The following is a 10000-nucleotide window of genomic DNA, read 5'->3' on the forward strand; positions in this document are numbered from 1 at the left end:
AATTCCATAAATACTATCTGGAATTCTGTATTGACTCGAATGAAAAAATGTGTCGCTCAAGAAGGACTTCAGTTTGCACAAGTTTCATGATGTTTCATATTTAGTTGCTTTTATTATAATCATTCAGTTGTTAAATATAAATAAATCTTGGAATTAAAAGTTTTGATTCGCTGTCGAGTGACTTTTGGCCAACTCTGTATATGTATATATATATAATGACAAAACGAATTTCTGTGTGTCAGTGTGTCACACTTTGACCCCCTTTCTCACTATTCAATGACACTTCTACTATTCCTCATGTTGGGGTGAGAGTAAAAATAAGTATAGAAACGGTGAGAGTGGTAGTAGATTGATAGTTGCGATGGTAATGGGGTGATAGTAATAGTATGAGCTGTAGTTGTGATAGAGGCGGAGGCAACGGTGATGAATATGGTGGTGAGGGTAGCCGAGGCGGTCAGGGATGACGGTGATAGTAAGCGATGTAAAAGACAGTGGTAATGGTGGTGGAGGAGAAGGCGGCGAAGTCAAAAGTATTGATGGTGGTACGTCAGAAGTCTGAATGGTGTGCGTGTGACAGATGTGGTAGCGATGGTGGTGATACTGGTGATGGTGATGGCTGAAAACAATTAACAGAAAGAGAGCGAGGGAGAGAGAGAGAAAGAAAGAGAGAGAGAGAGAGAGAGAGAGAGAGAGAGAGAGAGAGAGAGAGAGAGAGAGAGAGAGAGAGAGAGAAAGAAAGAGGTTAGATAGAAAAAAATTGTACTGACCTCTGAATGGGAAGACAAAAAATGTTGTTTATCATGCAGCTTTCCAATAAGTTCCAAGTTAACAAATTATATCATTGTTTTGATGAAAATTATTGGTCAAGTTTAATAAAATTTGATAAATACTCAATGCATGAAGTGTCATTGTAGGGCCCAAGGCCTAATGAAGAGATCTCCACAGGAGCTAGCTTAAAAGCCGCTCGATATATATATATATATATATATATATATATATATATATATATATATATATATATAAATACTTAGTCATTTACTTGTTTCAGTTATTTGACTGCGGCCATGCTGTAGCACCATATTTAGACGAACAAATCGACCTCAGGACTTAATCTTTGTAAGCCTAGTACTTCTGCTATCGCTAAGTTACGGGGACGTAAACACAGAAGCATCGGTTGTCAGGCGTTGGTGGGGAGACAAAGAGAGACACAGAAATACATACATACATACATACATACATACACACATACATACATATATACATACATATACACATACACACACACACATATATACGACGGGCTTCTTTCAGTTTCCGTCTACCAAATCCACTCACAAGGCTTTGATCGGCCCGAGGCTATAGAAGACGCTTGTCCAACATACCACGCAGTGGGACCGAGCCCGGACCCATGTGATTGGGAAGTAAGCTTCTTACCACGCAGCCACTCCTGCGTCTCTCTCTTTCTCTCTCTCTCTCTCTCTCACTCTTTCTCTCTCTCTCTCTCTCTCTCTCTCTCTCTCTCTCTCTCTCTCTATATATATATATATATATATATATATATATACACATGGAATGCATGTGTGTTAATGATTTTTATATGTGTGCATATCTAAGTATGCTTTTATAGTTTGTATGTGATTATGTGAGATTAGGATGTGTATGTATGTATGTACGTATGTATGTACGTACGTATGTATGTATGTATGTATGTATATATAAGTGCATACATACAACATGCAATACTTAGATATATACATGCATACACGTACGTGTGTGAGTGTATAAAGAAGTATGAAATTATGATGGAGGCGGAGTGAGAGAAGAGGGAATGAAGTACATAAATAGATTTAGAGAGATAGTTTGTGTGTTTGTGTGAGTGTGTGTGAGTGTGCATGTGTGTATGTGTGCCTGCATGCACATGTGTGTATGAGTATGTAGTGTGCGTGTGCGTGCGTGCGCGTGTGTGTGTATGTGTGTATATGTGTAATAAGAGTGTAACCGTTTGCATTCCAATTCGCTGTTGCTATTTATGACGTGAATAAAATAGAAAACAGATGCCAAAAGAGTCTGTGTATGGTGGAGGTAGTCGGGTGGATGCAGTACTATGGTGGATGGTTTAGCTTAGCTGTTGAACTCATATTTTCTTATGTGTTTGGCTTCTGTGTTTCGATTGTTATTTTTCTAATGCTTACGTGTGTGTGTCTTCGCATGTATGTGAATGCGTGCGTTTATAACGTGTGTGCGTGTGTGTGTGTCGAGGGGAGTTGTGTGTGTATGTGTGTGTTAATGATTTTTATATGTGTGTATATCTAAGTATGTTTTTATAGTTTGTATGTGATTATGTGCGTTTATGTATGTATGTATGTATGTATGTATATATGTATGTATGTATGCATGCATGTATGCATGTATGCATGTATGTATGCATGTATGCATGTATGTATGTATGTATGTATGTATGTATGTATGCTCATGTGTATGTTTCTTCATGTGCACGTATCTGTGAATACGTGTGTTTACTTATATTGCTGATATACACACATACATACGTACATACATACATATATGTGTATGTGTATGAGTGCATGTAGATAGAAATGTATGTGCAGGTGTGCACGTAAATATAAGTGTGCTTTCGGATGTGCGCATACACCCCCCCCCCCCACACACACTCACGCGCACACATATGGAGTGAGGAGGGGCGCTAGTTCTCAGGATATACATTTGGGGGAGGTGGTAGCTATTTATGTAAACAGTCAACACTGGATTAGTTGGTGTAGGTAAAGACGGTGCTTATTGATAGGTACAGTGGCATTTCTCTTCCAGGTATATGTGTATCTTACCTGTAATATATCCCTCTTCTTCACTCCCCACCACCTTTCCCTTCATCAGCATCCTCCTCCTCCTCATCATCATCATCATCGTCATTACTAAGCAAAGCAGCAACACCAGCAGTGGTGGCAGCTGCATTTCCGCTGCAATTGCCGGTGTTGCTCCACCTACCTGCTTACTTTCTCTTCTCTTTCTCTCTCGTTCTCCTCATTCTTCTTCTTCTTCTTCTTCTTCTTCTTCTTCTTCTTCTTCTTCTTCTTCTTCTTCTTCTTCTACTACTACTACTACTACTACTACTACTACTACTACTTGTACCTCTTCCGTCACTAACACTACTCCCACTACCACCACTACAACTTTTACTTCAATACCACCACCACCACCACCACCACCACCACCACCACCACCACCACCGCTGCCAGCACCACCACCACCGCCGCTGCCAGCAACACCACCACCACCGCCGCCGCCGCTGCCACCACCACCACCACCACTGTTAATATTACCATTACAACTACTACCATCCTCGACCACTGCCATCTCTTCCAGCACCAATTACGCCACCATCACCACCACCACAGCCACTACTACTACTGCTGCTGCAGCAACTACTACTACTACTACTACTACTACTACTACTACTACTACTACTACTACTACTACTACTACTACTACTACTAGTTACTGCAGTTATTATGCCTCCAGGCCTAAGAGAAGTAGACGTCTATTAATGACCAGTGCGTCTGAGATACTTACATTGATAAATCTATATTAAACGAGATATAACTCCCAGTAACTTAGAAAAACGATGAAGTGTTCTGCATTGGTAGAAATTATGTTTAGAGGAAATACGTTGACTTAAATATAAATATAGTTACAGTGAGGTGAGGAAGCTGTACAGCGTTTCGGGTTCAAGACCTTTATGGAGGAAGAAAGGATGTTTTGTATGTTGTGGTTGAAGTTTATCTTGAAATAGTTGTTAGTCATGGAGACCGGAAATCGGTACGTTGGTCGATATATGAACTCTGAGTTGCGGAGAACGAAAGGTAGATGGTCATCTGAAATATGTCGGACATGTGTAACAGGAAAGGTGAGCAATGAGGAGACCCCGGTGTGTAGGTGTTAAAAAAAAAAGATAAATGAGCTAAGAGAAATAACTCGGATGAAACAACGGTACGAGCAAACAGCAGCAATAATAATAAAAATAATAATAATAATAATAATAATAATAATAATAATAATAATAATAATAATAATAATAATAATAATAATAACAATAATAATAATGATGATGATGATAATAATAATAAAAATCCCATTTATTAGTCACAGGGGCATAAATGAGGGGCACATTACAAGGACACAATACTTTGTGTGGAGATTTACAGAAAAGGATGGGGAGAATAGAAAAGACAATGAAATGCGATAAAAATATATATGGTGAACAAAATATGTGATAGCAAAAATAATGCAGCCCACCTGATACAGGAGAAACTTCAGTTAGGGCCAACCAAAGAACCCCACATATTCAGGATTACCCTGACCATCAAAGGCACGAGCTCTCTCTCCTGCTTTTCAATCTGCAGACGCATACATAGAGTGAGGCCATTCACTCTATTTTTTCTTCAATCACCCATCTTTTCACAAATTCACTGGGAGGTAACACTTCCTCCTCCAATCTCACTTTTCTTTCCTAGTGGAACTAAAAAGGTCGATGAGAGCTTGACCGAAGAGGAAAGTATCTTCAACAATCCTTTCAGCCTCGTCTACCATGCAACCTCTTTTGCCTCAGGCTCTAGACAGAAGAACACTGCCTACTCTGTCTTGTTAAGGGTGTGTGGTGAGGTGATCCACACGATGGTTTCAGCTGATAGTCAGATTGGTCTCACACACGATAACGCATCAGCAATTGTTGGACACTGCATGCAGAACGGTTTTGTCGTTCTGCACGTCATTCTGTACCTGTAGAGTTTATCTTGCACTGGCAGAACTCCCTCGTAGCACAGCCAGGCCTAGGATGTTTGGACGTTATCCATGGTAGTGCCGGACCCCGAAGCTCCTCCGAAATAGAGCAACTAGTTCATCTTTACCGATGCTCAGAGTTTTCCTGAGGACGTCATCGCTCTTACCCACCACTAGATTTCTATATATTGCTACCCTAGAACTTCCACCGACCATATTGCCCAACTGGTAAAGAGAAGCGAGTGCCTGACGCCTTTCCACCATAGGCACAAGGCCTGGAAATTTGGTGGAGGGGCTAGTCAGTTACATCGACCTCCAGTGCTTGACAGGTACTTATTTTATCGATCTCGAAAGGATGAAAGGCAAAGTCGAACTCAGCGAATTTGAACTTAGAATATAAAGATTGACGAAGTGCCGCTAAGTATTTCGTCCGGCGTGCTAACGATTCTTGTAGCCACCTTATTATTATTATTATTACTATTATTATTATTATTATTATTATTATTATTATTATTATTATTATTATAATCATTGTCGGCGAATGTTTTTCTATGTAAACCCTTTGTGCTTAATAATGAAATCATTATCATCTTCATCATCATCCTTATAATAATAATAATAATAATAATAATAATAATAATAATAATAATAATAATAATAATAATAATAATAATAATTATTATTATTATTGTTATTATTGTCACTATACCTAATGTGTGTTTTTGGAGTTCTGTAAGTTTATGACGAATTCACTTGTTTTAAAAGGGTCTATACTGTATTTTGTTGTTTAAATCCTTTTTCAATAATGAAAATAATAATAATAATAATAATAATAATAATAATAATAATAATAATAATAAAAATAATGAAAATAATAATAATAATATGGGACCTATATACACAGGAAGCTATGCCAACACTATGGAATAACGACAGAAAAAAGATGGTATAAACACACGCCAGAAAAGGTCACAGAAAACGAGAAAGCAACCATACTCTGGGATATGCCAATACACACAGATAGAGAAATTAAGGCAAATAGACCAGATATAGTTGTCAAAGATCATGAAGAAAAAAAATGCTTTCTAATTGATGTATCAATACCAGCAGATGACAACGTTTCTCTAAAAGAAATGGAAAAACTTTCAAAATACAAAGACCTGGAAATAGAGATAACTCGAATGTGGAATCTAAAAACAGAAACAATTCCTATCATAGTAGGTGACTTAGGTATAATAAAAAAATATTCAGACAAATACATAACAAAAATACCAGGACTTACAAATATATATAACATACAGAAAATTGCACTACTGGGTACTGCACACATTCTACGCAAAACACTTTCAATACAGTAACCATAAGAGCACCACAGCAAACCACAGCACATACCCAAGGCGCACAGAGCTGCGCTCGGTAGTGAAGTGAAAGCACGTTATAAAAATAAAACTACTGAACAATAATAATAATAATAATATTGCAACAAATTCAAGAATTAGACGAACTAGAAACACCTGCAGAAAAAGCTAAGCGCTTGAAAACCCGTGCAAAAATTGCTGCCTTAGATATTATGACTGAAAAATGGCATGGAAAACCTCTCAATGGCAAATACCCAAAGAGAGCGAATAATGCAGATATTGACAAAGCCCTTACCCACCAATGGTTAATGGCCTCTGGCTTGAAATCAGAAACAGAGGGGTTTATCATAGCAGCCCAAGATCAATGCCTACCTACAAAGAACTACCAGGCCAACATATTAAAGAACGGCAGCTCCCCATTATGTCGTATATGCCAACAACAAAATGAGACCATCGATCATGTTGTCTCCATGTGCAGTCTGCTTGCGCATACAGAGTATCTCAACAGGCATGATAGAGCTGCACAATATATTCACTGGGTAATATGCAAAAACCTGGACTTGCCCCATGATAAAAACTGGTGGGAACACAAACCACCCCCAGTACTTGAAAATGATCACATTGCACTCCTCTGGAACTTCACCATTCAAACTGACAGAAAGATAGACGTAAATAGGCCAGACATCATACTGAAAGACTTCAGACAAAAATCATGCCTCCTCGCAAACACATAATTTTCTTATGGTTTCTTAAACATTCACTTGAACAAAACTGTACAAATCCAAATATATGGTACCCTAGGCATAACACCTACATGAACTTCTAACTTGTTGTCTCTTGAGGTCTCTGGGTGAGACTTGGATCCAACTTGTACAAATGCAAAACAAAAGTCAAACATAAAATAATAATAATAATAATAACATCACTTTGATGACATGCACTTGATATTAATTAATCAAATTTTGGAGTCGATAAAATAAGTACCGGTTAAACACTGGGGCCAATGTAATCGATTTACTCCTTCCCAAAAATTCCTGGCCTTGTTCCAAAATTTGAAACCAATATTATTGAATCCCAAATCCTTTACATTCTGACTTCAAATTCCGCTGAGGTCGACTTTGCCTTTCGTCTTCTCAGGATCGATAAAATAATTACCAGTTGATGTAATCGACTTATCCACTCCTCTAAAACTGCTGGCCTTGAGTCAAAATTTCAAACCAGTTTTAACTAATCCAATAGATATTCTTAAAATGAATACCATATGAAACAATTTTAAGAGCGTGTGACCCTTTTCCCCCCTTACCTTCCAATCAGGGTCCAATGTAATTTTAATAGGATAAATTTTCGGGTAATACCTAAAAAAGATATCGAACTCGTTCATAACAACGCAGCCGTGCAATCCTTTTAGCACATAGCTTAGCACCCTACGACGAATATATTTTTCAGTGTTGCTCAAATCACTTGTTGACATTTCAAAAGTGAGTTTTTACTTCAATATTCTACTTATGTCTTACAGAGTTTAAAAAGTTTAGATGCTCACCCACTGGATAATTGTTTAACATTCTAAATACTTCTACACAATCTATTGCATTCACGTAGCGCATCACTTTAGTTACAGAACGTGTTTATTCTTAATTCTTGTTTGTGTTTGCGGTATTTGTAAAATTTCGATGTTTATATATGTAATTATCTCTTTCTATGGCCCTAACTCCACATCCCTCAAAATACGCAAATGTTTAGGATTATATAAGATGCTTATATGTATGTATTTATTTTGATATACAAAAGAATAAAAAGTAGGTATAAAAATGTAATTTTTGTAACATATTTACAATTTTACACATGAATACGCATATAGTTTAACGCACGAATACATGTGGGCGCTTTCTATAGACATAAATATATAAATCTATCTATCTATCTATCTATCTATCTATCTATCTATCTATCTATCTATCTGTATGTATGTATGTATGTATGTATGTATGTCTATCTAAAGATAGATAGATAGATAGATAGATAGATAGACAGACAGTTAGATAGATAGATGATAGATAGATAGATAGATAGATAGATAGATACATAGAATATAAAATTTAAAAATAGACGAGTAAGGTTATAAGGGAAGAAGGATAAAAACAAATAATACAAAAAATTAAATAAGTAGCACACGTGGAAGGAAAAACGTAGAAGTTCGAAACGAAAGAGCAACACTGGGAGGCTATGTGCAATGAAACTAAGCACACTAATTAAAGAAACAAGAGAGAAATATACGATATCGTATCATATATTTTCTCTTGTCTTGCTTCTCTTATTCCTTTTCCTTCTCTATTTCTAAGGATATAACCAGTAAAAAAAAGTAAAAATGTGAAACTATATCGAATTTACGACGTACGCTTACAAGAAAGGCCTCAGGTAATATCCATATATGTAATTCGCATATACATTTTCAAAATCCTTCCCGCGGTTAGAGCCATAATCACGAGAAGGCTCTATAAGAAATTTACAATAAATTAAATCAGTTTGAGTTACTGTTAGGTTAATCTGAAAAGGGAGACGGATGTTAGAGACCTTCTAATATACTATGCAAAGTTCAAATTCCACCGAGGTCGACTTTGCCTTTCGGGGTCGATAAATTAATACCAGTTGCGTACTAGGGTCGATCTAATCGACTGGCTCCCTCCCCCAAAATTTCGGGCTTTGTGCCAAGAGTAGAAAAGAATATACTATGCAAAGTAGATAGAGCACACACACACACACACACACACACACACACACACACACACGCATATGTATGTATGTATGTATGTATGTATGTATGTATGTCTATCGCTCTCTATATACATACCGATTTTCTATATCCTCTCGCATGAGCTGAGAGATCTACATAGTGCGGATCTAGATGTGTTCAGAACTAAACTGGATCTCCTACTGCCAAGAGACGCAGATGAGGCATCTTCACGACAGGAAGCGGCAACGGGGGAAAGCACCCTCGAACTCCCCCATTCGCTGAATGTTAACTATTAAAAAAAGATCAACGAAGGTGTAGCAACACCAGTTGGCAGTGCCCCAGCATGGCCACAACCCTTGAGCTGAAACTAGAATATCTATATATATATATATAGTAACAATGGTACTTTTATATACATATGTGGAACTTATGAGAACACAAAAAAGACAGCCGTTTCTCTACGTTGATGAATTAAGCACAATCACTCCCACTCTCTTCCTTTGTGTCTCTTAAAACATTCCTATCAATTCTCCTTCCAACTGTTTCCTTTCCACTGCCGCCAAGTACGGAATAAGGTCCTCTATGATATTTTTCATAATTCTGTCAACGATCTCTAGAAATAGCTTGACTACTCCAATTCCACGGTGAGATATTATCAAAGAGTATGTAAAACATCTTGTTTCGAGTACCCTTATCTATTTAGAATATAAAGACTAACATTTAAATGTAATTCTTTCGCAGCTGCACGGAGAAAGTTTTCAATAACAACGGTGGTACAACAGTCTCCACAACAAGAACACGAATAAGAAGAACAACCATATAAAAACACAAATGACAAAAATATACAATAGATAACAGTTGAAAAATACTAAGACAAACAGCAATGGTACTGTTATGATAATAATACAAATAACAATAGTTTCCTCCCCTTCGTCGCACAAGGTCACGTGTAGAGGAGGGAACAATATAGTCAATTAAATCTTACTGAGGCACATAATTTGTGGTAACAGTAGATGGATGGTTCGTATAACCCAGAATAGTTAGTTATAAGGCACATCGGCTCCACCAAATTTTGAACTCGGAACGTCTGGGGTAGAAAGTACTCTACAATGTCTGC

The sequence above is a fragment of the Octopus bimaculoides genome, chromosome 6 (assembly GCF_046866305.1).
Source record: "Octopus bimaculoides isolate indiv1 chromosome 6, ASM4686630v1, whole genome shotgun sequence".
Taxonomy (NCBI): domain Eukaryota; kingdom Metazoa; phylum Mollusca; class Cephalopoda; order Octopoda; family Octopodidae; genus Octopus; species Octopus bimaculoides.